The sequence below is a fragment of the Haemorhous mexicanus genome, chromosome 2 (assembly GCF_027477595.1).
Source record: "Haemorhous mexicanus isolate bHaeMex1 chromosome 2, bHaeMex1.pri, whole genome shotgun sequence".
Lineage (NCBI taxonomy): Eukaryota > Metazoa > Chordata > Aves > Passeriformes > Fringillidae > Haemorhous > Haemorhous mexicanus.
In genome coordinates, this window is record NC_082342.1 from 55,830,464 (window position 1) to 55,850,316 (window position 19,853).

A 19,853-nucleotide genomic window follows, 5' to 3' on the forward strand; every position below is an offset into this window, starting at 1 on the left:
AGCTCCCTGCAAAGGTGTGGCTTGCCTCGTGCAGACTTTCTGCAGGAAAATGAGGGAAAAGGCTGCTTTTTTGCTGTGTTTCATGACTACTCATAGGCTTTGGAAAGACTGCACATTAAAAATATTAGAAAATCCAAGCTCTGAAGTATCAATTGATTCTTGGAAATCACTGAAATACTTTGTTTCTGGGTGGGTTTTTTTGTTTGGTTTTTTTTTTTTTTGTTTGGTTTTTTTTGGTTTTTTTTGTTATTTTTTTTTTGCCAGGGAGGCAAGGATTGTTTTTTCTTTATGGAACCTCACCTGTTCTCATAGCATCTAATCCAAGAACCACAAAAAACAATTGGAAAAGGCTACTAGAGTTTTGCCAGGCTTCTTGACTAGGCCTTTAACCTTGAGATGGGAGTTTCTATATACAACATCAATAACAGGGTTTGGTACTGGCAGCACGTGCAGAAAGGGTCACAGAAATGAAATCCAAACCCCCGTTCTGGGTCCGAAAATCTTGTGCTTCACAACTTTGGGCAGGGGATAAAGCAAAGGACCCCCTGCACAACAGGTAGCAATAGTAGCACTTTCCTACCCCAACGAGGTGCTCTGAGGATGAAAAATGCACAGGTCTGTCTGTGAGCAGGGCTGTGAGCATCACTGCCAACACTGAAAGACTGAGGTAGAGGGACCAGAACTCCACAACCCCATCCATGGACACAGGGAGATCAGCCCTGATGTATTAAACTTGTGGCACACAGAGTTCGAAATCAGGTTTTTTGCTTTCAAATTTTTTCCAAAAGTAGTTGGTTTAAGTAAACTTACATTTTTTACATTATATCTAATTTCACTAATTACATGTGGTAAAGATTTATTCTTGAGGCAGGTTTGCAAGAGTGGCTGTAGTATAGTAAATATAATAATCTGCCTGCTTTGTTAATATGTAACAATTAAGTAAAAGCTGTAAGAAATTGCTCTTACTTATGATCTAGTCTCTCTTGCCTGTACAGGTTTGGAGGCTTTGTTTTGTTGGTTTAATTTTTAAATGGCAAATTATGGCAATTCTTGCTCTTGCTATTTACAGTCTGAAATTGCTGTTGTGATAAAAAAATCCCAATCTAACAAACCCAACCCAATCACCCAAGTGTTTTACCCTTATGCATTGGGTTGTCAAGACTGAATGTGTTTCTCTCCCTTGACTGCATTCCTTTGAAAAAGACAAGTCAGCACAAGGTGGTGCTAAATAGCACACCATTAATCTTTTTCTAATATACAGCCCTGAAGGGAGCTTTGGGAAAAGGCAGTTGAAGGATCTTTTTTTAACTGCCTGATAAAAGATTTTTCTTTTTTTACTAGTTAATTTATTTACTTGTCTCTCATGACCGCGAGACTTTTCCCAGTAAAGCCTGCTCACTTTGGCTATCAAGGATGACAGCCAAAACCTCTAAGAGGTGTGGGCCCCCAGTTCTGGATAAGTAAAGTAATGTCGTTTTAAGCTTTCCTTACAGTAAAGTGTAGCCATTATCTACTTATTTTTAAGTGGATGGTGGTATTTTTCACCTCTGTTCCACAGATCTTTGGGTTTTGTGAGTAGTTTCTAAGAAAATCTATACATTGTGTGCTGTGGGCTTAAGTTACAGAGTTCTGTATTTCATTTGGACAAATTGCTAAGGAGAGGTTGAAAATAAAAGTGGGTGGAGAAAACTGGAATGCCTGAGCAGATTCAGGACTGGCAGCTCAGGGAGGATGGGTGCCCCTTCACCCAAGCGCTGCTCTGTTCTGTGTGCTGCTGCTCTGCCAGAAGAGAAGAGGGATGCAGTGTTTGACAGATTGTTGATCATTTTGCTTTGTCTGCAAGCAGAAGCACTAACTAGATATTTTGTTTTCTTGGCACCAAATGACCTCTTCAAAGAAAATGCTCCTAAGATGCAAATTGAAAGGGATGGACATCTTTCAATACTCTATATTTTAGGGGAAGGCAAAATGAAAAAACCTCTCTAAAAACCCCCAAACAACAAATTGTGTTTTTGCTAGTAAACACAAATCAGATCAGCTGGAGTGAATTAGCCAGACATGCATTTGCTGATGCTGTGTTTCTCAAAGAATCTTTACTCCACAGATATTTGGCAGCACTTTGACATTGTATCTGCACCTCAGAGACTTCCTTTCATGTCTTTTGCCCTTTAAAACATGTGTTATAGGTAGGTAAGGTCTCTAGGAAAGCCTGGAACATTATTTCTTTTGCAAAACAACATAAGTTTCAGAGGGGTCCTATTACTTTCCCATCATTTAAATCCCATTGTCAAAGAGAGCTTCCTAAGGAACTAGGGGAGCAGTTATTAGGCTTCCTAAAGAGGTGGTCAATACCCCAAGCCTGTCAGTGTTTGAGAGGAGTTTGGAGAATGCCCTTAACAACATGCTCTGAATTGTGGTCAGGCAGTTTGAGAGGATGATTGTTGTAGGTCCCTCCCAACTGAAATATTCCATTCCATTCCATTCCATTCCATTCCATTCCATTCCATTCCATTCCATTCCATTCCATTCCATTCCATATAATGAATAGCTAACTTTCTCTCTTAATTTGTTTGGACAGGAGTTGAACTAATGAGTCAGAGGAGGTTGGCTCTATTCTCTCTTATATGGACATATATTAGTTAATATACACTAATATAATAATATTACCAGAATTGAGGTTTGAAATCCAGGCTGAGTAGCTCCCTAGTTCTTATAACCTAATTTTCCACCAGTTGCACCAGGTCTCTAAAACACATTTGTAACTCTGGTAACACATTTTCTGTTGGAAACAAAGTGCAGGTCATGACTTGTTCTTCCTGCATGGCATTGACACTCCATTTCATTAAGAGACATTAATTTGAATAAGAATTAATGCTTTATCTATTGACTCTTTACCAGGCTTGAAAATGCTGTTGTGTGTTAACATCTAAATCATGTTTTATAACTATTCATAGGCATTTTCATCAGAAGATGAGTCTGGACAACTCATCAGGATCTGAAACATCCAAATTTATGGTGAAGTTCTTTAGGTGATTGTGGTATGAGCTGTTGGAACAAAATTTGGCAGGCATCAAGAGATTAGACATGTTTATATAGTGGGAACATTGAATTAGTTTTGGATAAGTACCTGGACTTCAGAATATAGTTCAGCGACTGTCTGGAGTAAGCAAGACATTCTTTCTTCAGATAGGTTATCCCACAAGTTTTTACTGGATAGATGGATCAGAAGTCTGCTCTGATATGGCAATCCCTGCTTTGTATGTTTTAAGCATCAAGTGCAGAAAAGATCTGGAAGCACAAAGTGGCATTTTCTAGGGTGAGATCTGATACTCCTCATCTGTGTTTTTAGTTTCAGCCAGGAGTCTGAGTGGCTGAAAATCAGACACTATTAGACAATATAGTGGAGTTCGGGAGAGTGGTGGTGGGGGCATTTTTTGTTTGTTCGTTTTGTTGTTGCTTGGTTTTTTGTTGTTTTGTTGGTTTTTTTTTTCGTGTGAAGAACATGAATTCATATTCCAATAATCTTCCTTTTTCTTATGATCTGCCCAGTTTTTCAGATGTGAGTCTGTAGATTCTGTAGCTGGACTGGTGACTTTTTATTTGTCCTCCACCCCCTCCCTCAATTTATTTCTCACCCATTTTGACCATTAGTAGTAAATTGCTTTCTTGTTCACCTAAGTCTCAGGTAGGCAAAGAGATCTACTTTGAGTCCATTCAGCACCAAATAATTAACTTGGTGTAGAAAGTAGATACATTTCCATCCAGGAAGGCAAGAGGGAACACGTGAGGAACCAGCTCTGTTTCTTGGTTAGAGGGCATGTTTCTCGGAGCTACTTCATAAGGCAGCTTTGCAGTTACTGAATTGGCACTGAAAGCAAGTAAAAAAGACAAATAAAAATCAGACCCCAGAAAACTAACAGCTTTATAGATAATGATTCTCCAACTATCAGGAGAGGCTCAACAGAGGAAAAGCAGATGGTGAAGTAGAAATCAAATTAATTTCTACTGATCTCATTGCTTCTGTCGATACTATTGCACTGCTATTTGTTTGTGCCAGTGGGAGAGACAAATTTGTGTTGCTGAACACCAGAGCAGGGTGAAGAGCTTCAGGAGCGCTCTGTAAAAATTGAGAATGAGTTTACTTTGTTCCCTAACCTGGTCCTTCAAACTGACTAGTGAGAGATTTTGCTTGATGTTGTAACTGTTCTCATTTAGCATAGCTGAGTCATTGGTCTCTTTCGTCTGCTTTATGTCTTGTAATTATAGGTCTGCATACAAAGGTGTGAGCCTTTGGCATCTACATTGCCCGAAGTGATTAAAGTGCTGAAAGAGGAGACATTTTCCTCATTTTGTAATAACACTGCCTTCGATGAATGCTATAAATCACTTGGTCCTTATGCTGATTTTCCTTTGGCCTTCTGGTGTTGTCCCTCCTGCAGTCTGGAATGAATGCTGCTATGAAGCACAGTTTGTTTCTGGGAAAATCATGCTGGCATTTGTAGTGTGAGCTCCTCTGGAGGATACAGCCTATTCATGTACAGAGAGGCCTAGTGCTTCACTTGCTGGAAAACTGTCAGTACTCTCTGGAGTCTTAGTAGCTTAAGTTACAAGTGACTGCATCTTCCAGGCTTCCAGCCTCTTATTCCACTAGGATATAAGAATTTGACATTTTGATTTTTTGTTTAATGAAAGCATTCTCTTACCTATAGCTCAGCTGTTCTGATATTTAAGAAAGAAAAGAAAATATATATTTTGGAAACCAGACATCTTGACTATATAGGAACATTGTTTTCCATCCATCCAACGGTGTGGCGCCAAGCAATTAGAAAGAAGAGTAGCATTGGCCTTCACACTGTGTAACAGTGAGCAAAACATGACCAAATATTAAACATGAATTGTGCCCATAATCTTTGATTCAGATCCCAATCTGAACAATTTCTACTATTAGACGTGCTTACAGCTGAGTCTTGGGTTCGGTCTAGGGTAAAGGGTTGGATCGTTTGTGCGTGTGGTTTGCAAATGGGCTTGGGTTTGGGTCCATTTCCTCAAGATGGACATGGCCCATTGCATATGATTGTTCTGGCATACTGCTGCTCTGCAGTGTGCTTTGGTGTCCATCAGATCTCGAGAAGCTCTTCTGGGTGGCTGCACAGTTCAGTTCTGTCTGAGCAGGGCTGCAGACACTGCTCTGCTGAGTGCTCCCCTCTGAGATCTTAGAGGAGAAATGGGCTGAGCTCTTGCAGAGTGAACTCATAGCAACTGGTTCAGCTCTGTGTTGTGGACCCCACACTGGAGTCTCCAGGGTTGCCTGACAGCAAGAGAAGCCCTTGGAAGCACGAGGTCTTCGGGAGCCATGGGGATGGGTGTGGTGCAATGAGTAACAGTATGTAATGCATGTGCAAGGGGCCTCTGGAAAATACCTGAGAACACCAGAGATAACAGCAGGAACTCTGTATTTATCTCTGAGCTGGAAAGAGTTGCTCATTCAGTTCACTATCCAGTCGTAGCAGAGCCAACATCTGAGAAAGATATATGCAAGGTCAGGCAGATAGCTAACCTGCCTTTCAGAAAGTTCTTCCTCCTCCTGGCTGTTTCATTAGTTTGTGAGCTAAGGTAAGAATAATATATATCTTTAACCTTTTCAAAAAGAGCTTTGGATGTTCTTATTATCTGTATGAATGTCTAATTCTACTTTTATTGCTGGCCAATGCTTGAATGCATCACACAGCAATGACTCACATGGTGTAATGATATGTCATGTAAAAGGCACCTCTGTAAAATGTATTTCTTTTCTGCTTCACTACTTGTGGCTTTTCTTCTTGTGTTTATGGAAGACTTGTTTGCATGAGACTTCTTTCAAAACTTAGAGACCAGTTTCACATGAAGGTCCAGATTCTCATTCTACAGCCATGCAGTTTAGAAGCACTAGCCTTACATAAGAAATGGCACAAAGTCTAACAAAGTGTGCATTATGGATTTCTGTTACAGCTGCAGGAAGAAGAAAAAAAAATACAGGGAGTTGCAACCATCCCTTTAAATAATGCATGGTCTCTTGATTTGGGAAGATCTTTGATTTTTTTTCATTTTCACTGAGCTTTTAGGCTAAGAGAAAGTTGGTTTTTTTTTTAATCTTTAATGTTGACAAAGCTGTAGCAGGCTTTGAACCAGACAGAGTTTTTGAAAGTAGCTGGGAAGCTGACACTCCTTTTCAGTAACTACTAGGCATTGCTCATGTTCTCAGGTATTCCATGTTAACTGGTCCTGTTGGGCTCCATGGTGGTGTGTGTGAGTGTGTTTACCAAGAAAACTCATTAGAACAATTGAGCAAGACAGCGATTTCTATTTTTCATCAGAGGAGTGGCTTTTCTCTGTTTTATTTCCATGCAAAATATTTCTCTCATTTTTGAGGAAGATTGCATTCTTCAAATTCCTCAGAAATCCCTTCAAATTACTCTGCTTCTGCCTGGCAGCAGTCATCTTCACAGGAGCTTCAGCTTTCTTGGTTGGCAAAGAGGGTGGTACACACTAAGGAGCTTACTGAAATTTCCTGAACTCACCAGAAAGTTTCTTCATTTACAATAGCAGATTCTGAACATGATTAGTCTTGTCTGATGGACTTTTCAGAATGGAAAAAGATCCATTAATAAGTTTTTCAAAAGTTTATTAAAATATTATATTAGGATTAATTTAGTTTGCAGCAGGATGTACTGGAAAGTGAAAATGTCTCTGAGGTGAGGTCACAAAAGGGCTCACAAGTCTTACACAATCAATGGAAGTAGTGGGTTATATAGACAGATACAGTTCCTAGCAGATTAAATACTATTGAAAACTGGGAAACTGCTTCCAAAATTTTACGTGCTATTTTGAACTTCTCTCATTAATTTATTATAGAATTAATTTAATTCAGTGAAGCTCATCTTATTTAGACCAGCTGGGGATGGGGGTCTACTCTATGTGGTTGGGGAGAAGCAGGAACGCATTTGAGGATGTTTGGCAAAAGTTTTCAAGTTATTCTTGTTGCAAGTGTGAGCAAATGTCTGTGCCTGAAGAAAGTAAGCAAGTTACCTTCATCCATGGCACTTATTTATTTAATGTGTATTTAATAACTATGTATTCAATGCGTGACTTTCACCACATTTAAACCCAAAAACAATGTGAAGGGTTTATGTTGAACTTAAAAGCGAACCAGAGGCTTTTCTACTTCCAGTGCCTTTGAATAATTTTTACATGTTTTCTCTCTGTACAAGTGCAATTGGCTGAAGGATACGATTATGCTAGAACACTGTGAAATTAGGGAAAAAAAGGGCAAACAAATACTGTCAAAACTGAGAAGGTTTCCGTAGCAGTTGAATGAGTGTAAATTTAGTTCACTGAGTTTAAGCTAAAGGCTGGGTGGGTTTTCTGCTGCCAGGATTTGAAGAGCAGATTGGCAATATGGTGCATTTCCTCCTTCCTTTCCAATTACTAATGGAAACCATTATGAGTTCTTATGGAACCATAATTGAAACCACATGATTTCAAATCACTCTAATACTTTGTCTTAATGAAGTATATAATTTGTTAGTCTTCTCTCAGTATTGCTATATAGGAGTATTAATACTTGCTTCAATAGTATGAAAATAGAGACAGATCCCTATGTAGTGGGATATTTCTTTTCTATCCTCCAACAGCCTTCTCTTTCCATGCCTCGGGAGCCCTAACTGCAATTTTCTTTCCGTACATTTTCATCTCTTCCAGTGAGCATTGATTCCTACCACAATATCCTCCCAAATTAATTCCCATCACATTATCCTCCCAAATTCTTTCCCTTAATAGTATGTTCTTCACTGCTGAATGCCACTACTGCACCTCAGCTATTCAGCAAGCTGCCATACCAGGTGGGTAGGAGTTGCTAGGAAAGGGATGGGTTTGTGCTATAAGCTTCAATATAGGACTGCAGTAGTCTGTTGATTTAGACAGAGCAAGGAACATCCTTTCTGGGCATCACAAAAAAACCCCCTTTTTTAGTATGCCATTACAAGCTCAATATAAAAACTAAGAAGTCATAAAAATGGCTTGAATGGGTCTCACGGATGCAGCAGCCAAAAGCATTTAAAAAAGAAAGAATTTGTGGACAATTGAATTTAAGATGTGAATGAGTTGCCCAATAATGAGTTTTATGTAAATATCAAAAATTTTAAGAGAACCTAAATGGCTTTACTTGTACATCCTTGCTTCTTTTCTTGTTTAAAATAATAATAATAATCATACTCCTGGTAGCAGTGAAATAATTTAACTTCACTATATGAAATGTAATGTGGTTTATGATTTATTCTTCTGGCTGCCTTCTAAGGACAGCTTTGCCTAAATTCTGTAGAGCTGAAGGCTCGGATAATGGCATGAATCCATGGAACATTAGTTAATGTAGCAAAACAGAAATGCAGGAGTTATTGTAAGTACTGAAAATCTTGGAGAAAAAGGAAAGTAGCTAAGAGAAAAGCTGAAATAGCCACTATGATAACTTGATAAGCCTAATGTGAAATAGTGTGTGGATTGGCCTGACCAACAGTGAGAATGGGAGCTCTCTAAATTTGGCCACACACCCAACTGTGATTTGTGCCATGTGATTGTGTGTACACAAAGGGATTCCTGGAAGAGCTGGTAAGTTGAAACTGATTGTGCGAGTCCTCCTGGCACAGATCACCTAATCAGCCATGAAAACTCCAGGTAAAGACATCCTCTATTTTCCCTAGATCCACTTTTTTTTTTTTTTTGGTATTTCAAAATTAATTGATAATAGAGGGCTCTCATAATTATCATCTTTCTCTGCTGTTTCCTGGAATGTCCCTCCCTCTTTTAGATTTTGGCTCTTGTCAAAACTACTACCATCTCTTTTCGCCCACCCCTGGAAGAAGTGCAGTTCTGCCGCCTTTATCCCCTGGAATTATTCAAAAATGGGCTGCCTCTGAAAACATCTGGCTACATTTTAGCATGCTGTTTATCAAACTTGCATACTATTAGGCAAATACAGAATTATGAGTAAGCCATACCAAAAAATGAGCAAAATAATCATGCACATAGAGCGAAAAAAGAAACAAGCAAAAATGTATTTCATTGGAAACTCATAATTTTTCCTTGAAGAGTCATTATGTAGAAGTATGTTTGGCTTTATATGTATGCCCTTTTGCTCAATATAGGTTTGATTTAGGGGTAGAAGAGAGGGAGAATGGACAACACAGGCCCTCTTTCACCTCCGCTGCTCTGATGATCTCAGTTTCAGTGATTGAGTAATTCCTAATTCGTACAGACAGCAGATGTAGGCTCTGCGGTTCTCTGGTTTATCAGTTTCCAAGAACTGGCTTAAGAAACCTTTTTTAAAAGTTGAAAGATCAATGTTTTGAAACTATCTCTGGGATACATTGTATTCTAAAGGAAATAATATCCATGTCCTTTGAGGTTTGGTGCTCAGTTCTGCTTTGCTCTGGATGAGTTACAGTGTAGGAAGGCAAAAAAGGAAGGTATTATTTAATCCTACTCCTGTTTAAAAAAAGTCGTTTAGAAGGGATCAAAGTTATTTTCATGCTCTGCTGAAGACTATCTAAAAGATAATTCTCATTTTTGACTCTGTCTATGATTATGGATGCATTTTGGACATTCATACTGAAAATGAAGCTGTCATTGAAAGTTCTGATGTGAACACAATATGGGCTCATAGGTGTTTACATTCAGAGCAGTACAGGGTCTATCTTGCTTCTTGGTTATGAGAGCTCGTTCCAATTTTTGAAGTGTGTTCACTGTTTCCAATGAACAGTACATTGCATTAGCTAGGTACATCATGTCTTCAGATAGCTGAGGACCTGCCAGACTGTCAGATGCATTCATTGCTCAGACCTTCTATCAGGAGTAGTCATTTTTCATTAGTTGCTCTGAAATTTGGTGAAAATGGATGAAGATATAGCCACAGGTGAATTTTGGTCATTTTTGAGGAGACTTAACTTTGCTTTTAGTTGACTTTTCCTTTTTGCATTGCAGATTTTATTAAATGAAGGCATGATGAATGCACAGATTATAAAACATTTGGTAGAGAAAGGTCTATCCAGTCTGCACTTCAAGTTGGTTTTTTTTTTTTTTAATTTGGTTTATTTGGTTTAGTTTCTTTCTCTGACATGTATACTCACATCCATTATGTGGAAGAATACTCCTGCTGTCCACTGAACCATGTCAGACCTGTAATTAAAGTGTGCTCTCTGCTGCTTCCTCAGGCTGAAATCAGACCTAGAGCTAGATACAGCTTCTCTGTAGCATGCTTCCAGTTAGAGCACAAACAGCACACGTCATTGCTGGACACCGAGCAGAGGCGAACAGAGCACAGTTCACACCCACACTCATCTCTTGGATGACCTTGCAGCTCTCAGTGGGGGAATGTATCCAAGTTTCTTATCACCACATGGAGAGCTGGAAGAGAAGCATCTGTTTCTTTCCTGTTAGAGCACTGGCTTTAGGGTTGGGGGCACAGCTAGAGAGCTTGAGAGCTTATTAGCACTTCCAAATGTTTATTTTCCAAGTCTTACAGCTAATGGCCCATGCTTGTCCCATCCTTTGCTGCTTATGGAAAAAGACAGGTTTGAAATGCTCTGTAATAATCTGGGAAGTGGGAGGAAGAGAAAGAAGTACTTAGAGAAAACTTGTTTTCCCAATTAATGTGTCATTAAACTGCCTAATAGCTTTAATATTGCCCTAGTAATGTTTGAGATGAAAATTTACTACTTCCTATCATTTACTGATTATACTATAATTTACTGATCACATCCAAGACCCACTTAGCATAGGCCTTCTCACCTGGGGAAGTATTAGCTCTGTCTTTGCTGTTTCCTTGAAATCCAGGTGGAAGATGGAAAGTGCAAATATCACCATGTGTAGTGGTGGTTAATTTAGTCTCCAATTTTAGGACAATTTTATAATTACAGAACACTGAGGAGTTTACTTAAATAGTTAAGTGTGCAGCTCTCTGGCACAGGGCATGTCCTGTTTTGGCTCCTTATTGTAGCTTTCAACAGCTTTTCTATTCAAATTAGTTTTCTTTACAAGTTTCTGGGTCCTCTCAAGTTGTTCTCTTTTCAGTCAAGCACTCAGGCAGAATGACACTGTTCCTATTTCTTTATAAGAATCTCAAGACAATACAAATTTTATTTAAAATCTTAAGCATTCCTCACACTGCCCTATTTTTTGCTGTTTCACTGCATTCAAATACTATAGAGATGTGTTAATTGACATTTTTTCTAATGAGAAGTAGCCTAACCTTTCTTAAAAGAATTTTGCCAAGTGTCTTATACAATATACTGGCTTTAATTCACAATCAGATGAAAAAAATAATGTATTTTTAGTGATAATTTATTAGATGTATGAGTTTCCACTTTGTACTTTTGTATGGTGAGAATGTGTATGCTTTTGAGGCATTTATTTCACAGAGCAGTCACATCACTCTCATATCTTACACACCACTTCAGATCCTCATCTGAGCAATGCTGCTCTCAAGCAATGGTTTCCAATCCACAGAATGTGGGCAATGAGCCCAACATTACTCATGGTACATTTGCTCCTATAGATTCTAATTTCTTTAGCATGACGTGAGATCAGAGTGGCACGTGTCCTCTGAAAGAAGCACAGACACTCTTAGTCATACTTTTATATACCGCTCATAGTTTACATATGCTTTCCTATCTACTCTGGAATATTGATTATATTTCCAGGGAAACTTTTTGACTACTCAGTCTAAAGAAAGAGCATACCTTAGAGGGTATTCTGCACCAAAAGGTCACTGTATTTTTATGGGTATCTCCTATCTCCTCTTTGATTCATTAGGCATGAAAAAATCTCCTATAAAAAAAAAAAATCAAGTATTAAAACATTTATTGCTTCAGTTGAAAACACTTTGGAAAAAAAAGTCTTTTTATATATATATATATATATATATGTATGTATAGTCTATAATATCTGATAGAGTTTATAAATTTATTTCCTGTAGTGACCATGAGTGAATACAAACCCTATGGTGTCATTTGCTTGGCTGCGATTTCTGGAAAAATTATCTTATTTAACTCTTCTTTAAGTACTTGCTTTTCCTCTTGTCATTACCTGGTACTATTCTATACTGTATCTATATCTATAGCTATATCTTCTATCTATATCAATATCAATATCTATATCTATACCTATATCTCTCTATATCTATCCATGTATCTATCAGTGACTCTTTTTTTAGACTAAGAAACAAAGATTTTCCACTTTTTTCCTGTGTTTCTGCTGTCATCTTTTTCGGTGTTACTCTCATTATGATGGCACTGTCAAGTTCTTGCAAGCAGTGTAATCAGTTGTTATTATTCCTTCTGTTTTCACAGAGTCTGGTTTCTGCTATTTGCCACAGCATGCAGAGTCTTTTTTGACTGTTGTTTTTTTCTCTGAACTCTAATTCTGAGCACCATATATTTTCCTGTCTCAAGTCTTTTTCCTTTTAGCATGCTGGGTTTCTTTGTCACGTACCCATAAACTAGTCCACCATAAAACACCTTCCATGGAGGAGATTGAGAAGGGACCTCATCAATATCCATAAGTATCTGAAGGGAAGATATCAAGAGGATGGAACCAGGCTTTTCTTGATGGTGCCAAGCAACAGGACAAGAGGTAACAGGCAGAAACTGATTCACAGGAAGTATCATCTGAACATGAGGAAGAACTTCTATACTGTATGTGACCTTGCACTGGAACAGATTGTCCTGAGAGGGTGTGGAGTCTCCCTCACTGGAGATATTCAAGAACTGTCTGGACACAATCCTGTGGCATATGCTCTAGGGTGGCCCTGCTTGATCAGGGAGGTTGGACCAGATGCCCCACTGTGGTGTCGTCCAACCTGTGATCCATTCTGTGATCCTGTGATTCTGTGGTTCTATGTCTTCCTTAGGTTAGCATCTCCAATTTGCTGCCTGGTTGTCAGGTAGAGACTCTCCCTTCCTAGTTATTATTTGTAGATAGCAAGTGTCCAGACTGGGCAGTGAGACGTGTTCAGTATTAATTTTTAGAGAGAGAATTTATCTTTTAGTTTTACCTCTAGAACCATAGGCCGTTATTAAATCCCAGGGAGCCTGGTAGAGGCTGGATAAAGTCAGGTCTGCCTTCTGACTGTCTCTCTGACCCCATGACACAGCAACATCCAAGTGCCACAGCAGTGCAGGACAACTGGCTTTAGCTGGGCCACCTTACAGGTACAGTTTCCTCAGATACACCATGAAAACAGCAAACACAACATGTTTCTGGTTGTGTGACCAGAAACAGATTTTTTCTGTAGTCCAATTCAGGCTTTTTTGACTGTTTCAAGTATTTACTAGCAATGGGGTATGTGAAGTCTTTCTGGAACTGACTCTGATGAAGCTTGATTCTTCCTTCCTCCTGACCTCCTTCTGACTTTTTCAGTTATGATGAATGAGTCAGGGTCTGAAGGTGGTGATCCAGGTGCAGCCCTTTCTTGTGTTGCTGCCAGAGGATGTTTTCAAAAGGAGAACCAAACACACCATCCTTTAGGAGTTTCCTTCTTACCCTCCTTTTCGTTTCTTTAATAATGTTCAAATATTACAACATAAAAGACTGCCATATGTCAGAGCTTGCCTTGTTGCTTGCCAGCATTCAGGCAACAGATTATGATAAATTATAGAGAAATAAGCCTCTTTCTTAGAAAGCTGGAATAGATCTGCCCTGTGCTGTTGTGTCCTGATGTGCGTAAACTGTCGGTAACACACCTCTGGAAGGGTTCAGAAGATTAATGCTCTAAAATAGCTCTACCCAGAAATAAAATTGTGATTATATCTTGTTGGCTACAAAGTGGGTCTAAAAAGCCCTCAAAGCTTTCCCTCAGCTGATGGAAATAAAGGGTTACCAAAAACAGAGAGAGAAAAAATTGTTTCTTTGGATCATGTGCTCATCATCAAAAGGGGAAGGAGACAGAGACTCCAAAGAAAGCCTTTCAGGTTTGTAATCATCTTCCTGACCCTTCAACTGGAGGCACTTAACATCTGCTGGGATAGATGGCTATAAAACCAGGAAGAAATTAGTGAAAAATATTTTTTTAATTGTCCTATTTTATTCCCAGGACGACTTTCTGATGTTGTGGAGAGCTCTGTGCAACCTCCAGTAGCACTTGAAAGTATGTCAAAGCCAATAAAGCTTTATGATTTCAGCTAAACCTCAGATTTTTGAATGAAAAACTGAGAATTCTGAGATTATTTCCATCTGCACCTGCTAAATCTTTTGGCATGATGCTGAGGTGAGCAGAAAGAGGCAGCATTTTCTTAAGCTGCCACAACCTAAACCTGTTCAGCTGAGCTTCTTGAGTCATTAGGCTTCTGTCTCTTGTCTGCATTCATAGTTCATGCGGTAGTTACATCTTAACTTCACCCTACTTCTCCTTGTTCCTCCTCTCCCATAGACCGTGGGACAGAGCCAGGAGTGATGCTGAAATGATGAAAGGTGGAAGTTTTTCATACATGGATGAGGAGAAGTGCACTAGGAAAAAAATCTTCTTCCAGAAGTTTTGAAGATAAGAGTCTTTCAAGATGTGGCCATGGGAAAAGTCGAGGCAGTCCAAGAGAATGTGCATTTGTGGGTGGTAAGAGAAGACTGTTTGATACATTCTGCTTAACTTGAGTTACAAGCTTGTGCTCACTTTTTAGCACATAGCCAAGCAGTCATAAGTGCTTACACTATTTATTGATGTAGAGAAGTAGATAATGTTGAAAACCTCTATAGTATACTCCCTTTCTTCCTTAACTTTAATAAAAAAAACTATTTAAAATCATACTTTATAGAGCCTGAGTGACTTTCTTACCCAGATAATAGTGGACCAGCTGGTGTAAGAACAGTGCTCCTTAGGATCAAAAAAAAGATAGGTTCTTAAAACAATGGACTGTGTCTGAGGAACAAAGATTAATCCAAATTTTGTCTTCCCTTTCATAGAAAACATTTTTATTCTGATTCAGACAGAGCACTGCAACACAGAGTCTTTATCTATTATAATCATCAAGGTTAAAAATGTTTGATCGATAGACTCACTTTTGCTATAAAATTCAGATCAGCTCCTGATATAGAAAGAAGCCCAGTCTGAGCACAGTTTATCTGGGTCATTTCTGTGCCTCCTCAGTTGCATGAAAACATAGCTGTAAGTCACAGCTTCTCTCCCATTGGCATCCTCTGCTCACAAAGGGCACTCAGCAGTTTGCTGTTAATGCTGACTTCCAGAGCATTTATACTTAAATAACAAAATTACTGGGAGAGTTAGGGGTGGAAATTCAGCAGCTTGTTTCCACAGCTGTGATTCAAAACCTCAAAGACATTCATACCCAGTGAATGAGGCTGCTGCAGACCAGCACTCTTTTCGTATCCTGTCTGCTTTCTATCACCTCATTAGTTTTTTGGTTTTTTAGTCAGAGGTCAGCTGTGTCCCTATCCCATTTGTACACCTATGGAGGGAAACACTTGGTGAATTTTCCCAACAGTATGAGATTTCATCTTGTGTTACACAAGTTATATAATAACTCTTTTGAAAGTCTCAGTTTTACTCTGCTTATTTTATTTCTCATATTTCCTCTTTGTCAGGACTATTCCTCTGTGGGCAGCTACTGGATACTTCTCTTCATGAAACTGATCCTATGTAATAGCTGGGGTGCTTTTTCTGTTTTAAAGTATCTGCAACTGGTACATTGCTGCTCTGTATGGCTGTGTTTGGTTGTGTTTCAACAAGCTAGGGAAATGGGCCTGAAAAGATGTGCTCTTATCTGCAAATAATACTTAGGGATACATTTGTCTTAAGCACATGACTATTCCCATCAAAGCTGTCTGTGTGTGTAAGTGCTCTATTAGGTCCTTGTAGCAATAGTACAATTTTTTTGATATTAGGGCAAATGAGTACTAATGAAAAATTGTGCTGAATTCGTAATATTTACCATACCCTAAATGCTGGAAATAAGTTTCTCATTTTTGGAAAAGTACTTCCAAGGAAGTACTTTACTTCTTAGGTAAATTATTAATATTTTTGGAACCTGGAAGTCAGTTTTAAGTATTGATGAATAGTGGGAGTGAAACCTTTGGTAGTCCTTCCAGTGCTATGAGTAATCTCCACTTCCACGGATTAAGAAAGATTTCCTTAGAAATTTTAGTTGCTCAGAGGATGTTTTCTTTTGACCTATTATTATTAGTTCTGTGGAAACAGCATTTTTTGTCTGTTAACTTGGAAAGTTTTATGGCAGAGAGCACTAAGCAGCAGATATCTGCTTACTGCTCCTTGCTTAGTGGTTGTGTGCATAAACCCACAAGTAAAGAGAATGCATTTGCCATGGTATGATGAGTAGAGGCAGCAGTTGTGACAGAATGTATTTTAGTGTTTAGGAATGCCAGCAATAGTGGAGAGGATCAATTTTGAGATACCTCTTACTTATCCTGAGGCACGTGAATCCCTACTATTATAACCAGGGATTTCTGAGAGTGGTGTTTATGCCTTCTTGTTTTCAGCTGTGAAATGTAGAAAGCAAGTGATGTCTCAGCATGCTGTGGGAAAGCAGGCTGGAGGTGCTTGGGGCAGGGTTATCCTCCTGACTAAGCCCAGCAGATATTCAAGGTCTAGTTGTGCAAGCACAGGATGCTGAAGGGAAGGTTCACAGTGCCGGGGGTCAGCCAGGAAGGAGCTGTCAGAGCAGAATGCTTTCTGTTCCTGGATTCTGTTCTGGGATGAGGAGGGAAGATAAGATGCCTTGACCTCACTAGCTGCCAGCCAGGTCATGGCAGTGACAAGGCAGGCTTCTGGGTCCCAGTGTGAAACAGTGTTCAGGAGCACTGGTGAGGATCTACACCTTCAGTGTATGGTTCTATTGAGTCATAGGTACAGAAAAATCCATACAAAAGTTTACTGAGGTTGTGTGCATGAGGGAGGCAATTTCTCATGACAGTTGTTGATTTGAAATTATTTGACGGGGATTATTTGTTGGTAATATTTCTGAGAATGAAAAGGATTCTTTCTTATTGTGGGTTTTGATAGCTCTCTATTGTCAAGTGGTGTCAGGGCCAATGTAAAGTGGTTTTTTTATTTGGGAAGGATTTCTATTTGTTTAAAGTCTTAGTCTTTTTCCACTTCCTAATGGTTATATTGTAGAGGTTGAACGTAAATTTATTCCCCACATCTTCACCAAGAAACAAAATAGGAAAATATGGGAAAAAATATCAAGTGTGTTGCTTGGTGTTTTCATGGTTTTGTTTCTCCTGTTGGCTTGAACTGTATTAATGTTGTTGTTTTCTGGGGGTTTTGTGGCTACAGGGGTTCAAGGTGTTAAATCATGAGAAAGCAGAAATAATATCTTTTGGCTCACAGAAAGGCTGATTCATGGTTGTGGTATGGAGTAGGTCAGGTCTTTCCCAGCAAAACATAAACTGCCCATTGCTGTAAACCTTAAATTTAAAAAAGATATTGGATACCTCAGGTGTGGCCCTGTACTGTAGCTGTCTAATGACAGGTATGCAACAAATACAACCCTTTAAAAAGTTTTTCATGTGAGAGTGGGATCTTAAAGTCTGGGATGTATAGCATTCATACAATAATAAGAATAAGAAGTGTGAATTACTTGTTCTGATGGTGAGATTACTCTTATTCCTGTGAGGGTTTCCTTTCCCCAGATGTGTAATTTCTTTTTGGTGCTGGAACTGGGGAAGTTGGATGTGTGTCTTACCAGTGTAAGTGCTTTCCTTATGCCGCACGTGCTGACCTTCCTCAGTTTGGACCCCTGACACCTCTGAGTCCCTCTCACTGTACTGAGATGGTGCTGAAGCCATAGTTTCATCATGAAGGAGTATAGACCAAGGAGGAACTTGGACACAGATGTTTTTAAGCTGTCTAGTACAGTTTAGAGTAGAGAACGTGAGGGATAAGTGATAATCCATGAGTGCTGGAAGAAACATCTCTAACCACATTCTATAAGGTATAGAGAAGGGAATGGGATATCCTCAGCATGACCTTGTTTTACAAATCTCTGGAGGATGGATCGTGGCTATTCCAGAGAGATCAAAAAAAGTACATGGTGCTTTTTCCAAGAACTCCTAAACCATGGGGCCAAAGGCTGAAGCACATAACTTTTCTTGTCACATTCATTTTCATGCTGTAGGGAAATCATGTGGTCCTGGTCCAAGACTACTACTAGCCACATGACTGGGTGGATGAAATCAGTATGCTACCATCTTACTGTACATCCTTATTGGCACTATTTTTTGGGGTTTTTCTTTACAACAGCTTTAGAAAAATTTAGATTTTCACTGTTTGAAAAAATAAGCTCACTTTTTAGCCTTCTACTAACTCTTTCACTATTCATCTTTTGGCTCTGGAAGTCTGAAATTTCTTAATATTATTAGATATTTTCCAAAATAAATTGACTGAGTCTACTGGTTGAATACATAGACTGGCATTGGATAGAACAGCTTGGAAATAAAGTCTAGAGGAGACCTATGAAGAGGCCTGCATGGTCAAAAAGCTCACTTAGCTGTGTGTGTGGCCAGCAGGAACTGTTGCCAGCTTTGCTGGCAGATGTGATAACACAGAGGTAACTGGGCTGAAGATGTAAAAATTGTCACTGTGAATAAAGGTGAGACCAGGAAAGAAACCATCAATTTGTTTTTAGATTATTGCCCAAGTCTCCAATACTCTTCCTTTGCTCTCCACTGTACTAAGACTAAATACTGTCAGAGAATAAACTCAGGGGTCTCCTTTGCAGTCCACAGTGTTCATGTAGGGGCTTAACAAAAGGCTTTGACAAAAAAATGCATGTCCTATGCCTCTGCTGAATACCAGCCAACACTGATAATGTTTAAACTTCCTAGTAAACTTGATGTTCATCAGAGATCTGTTTATCTGGTCCTAGTGGCTTTGGGATCTGTGTCTGTGCCTGATGACTTCAGCTTGGCTTCTAATCCAAGCCCAGCCCTGCCTTGAGCCTTTCTCTGCTGAGGCTCAGTGACAGACCTGTCCCATCAGACATGGCTTGGTCTGAGCAAGGTGTTGTGCTCATGGCATTGCCTGATGTGTCTGACATGCTCATGGCTTAGCAAGGCCATGTGACTTTGTCATGTCTCTGTGCTCTTCCCAGTGCTTGAGCATCACCAGATCAGTGTCTCACTAAGTGTAGCCTCATCTGGTCTCATCTTCACAGCCTTCGAACCTGTGTTTTCCACCTTCCATAGCTGTACTGAAACCAGAAATCTCTGGGCTCTCCTTGGTGAGCAGAGGAAAACAGAAGTGCATAGATTTGTGGCATCTTGGTTGGAGAATGTAACTAGGAAGGAGGTTAACTTTTGGACATCTAAGCCTACACATTTTATCTTTTAATTGCTTCATGTGAAATGCACTTTAGAGGCAGGGAGGAAGGGAGCACAGCTCAGGACTCTCTTTTTTCCTCTGACCAACGAAGTAGCAGACAACTAAGTCTAGCTCCATTTTTTATTCCTATAACTGTACAAGAAATAAAGTATTTTCTTTGTAAAATTTCACAGATTATGTGTCAGTGTTAGTCCAAATGAGTTTTGAAAAAAATTTTATATTGTATTTCAGGTTTTTTTACCCATTTTGTACATAAAAATAATCAATATAATTATTTAAGAGTACTGAGAAACATTATCTATAACTAGACTAAATTTAGCTCATAGCCACTTTGTGGCAGAGGAAATAACCCAAATAGTTGGACTACATTGCCTTGCTGGCTTCTTATAGGAAAGTGCTTTTCCTGGGTTCACTAACAGTATTTCACTTGCCAACATTCATCTGTAATAGAATTCCTCGTGGTGAGCTCAGCCCC

The 19,853-nt window shown here is 39.2% G+C and overlaps 1 long non-coding RNA gene across 2 annotated transcripts in view; it reads left to right on the forward strand.

The window, feature by feature from the left end:
- The first annotated feature begins 5,454 nt into the window (after nt 1-5,454).
- Nucleotides 5,455-19,853, forward strand: part of LOC132324279 (uncharacterized) — a 32,711-nt gene continuing 18,312 nt past the window's right edge. Inside the window, exons 1-3 of one of the 2 annotated variants that reach the window (XR_009485558.1) lie at nt 5,455-5,613; nt 12,480-12,660; nt 14,456-14,635. This is a non-coding gene — a long non-coding RNA (uncharacterized LOC132324279). The remainder of the gene's footprint in view (nt 5,614-12,479; nt 12,661-14,455; nt 14,636-19,853) is intronic. The other variant, XR_009485557.1, reaches the window with a different exon arrangement.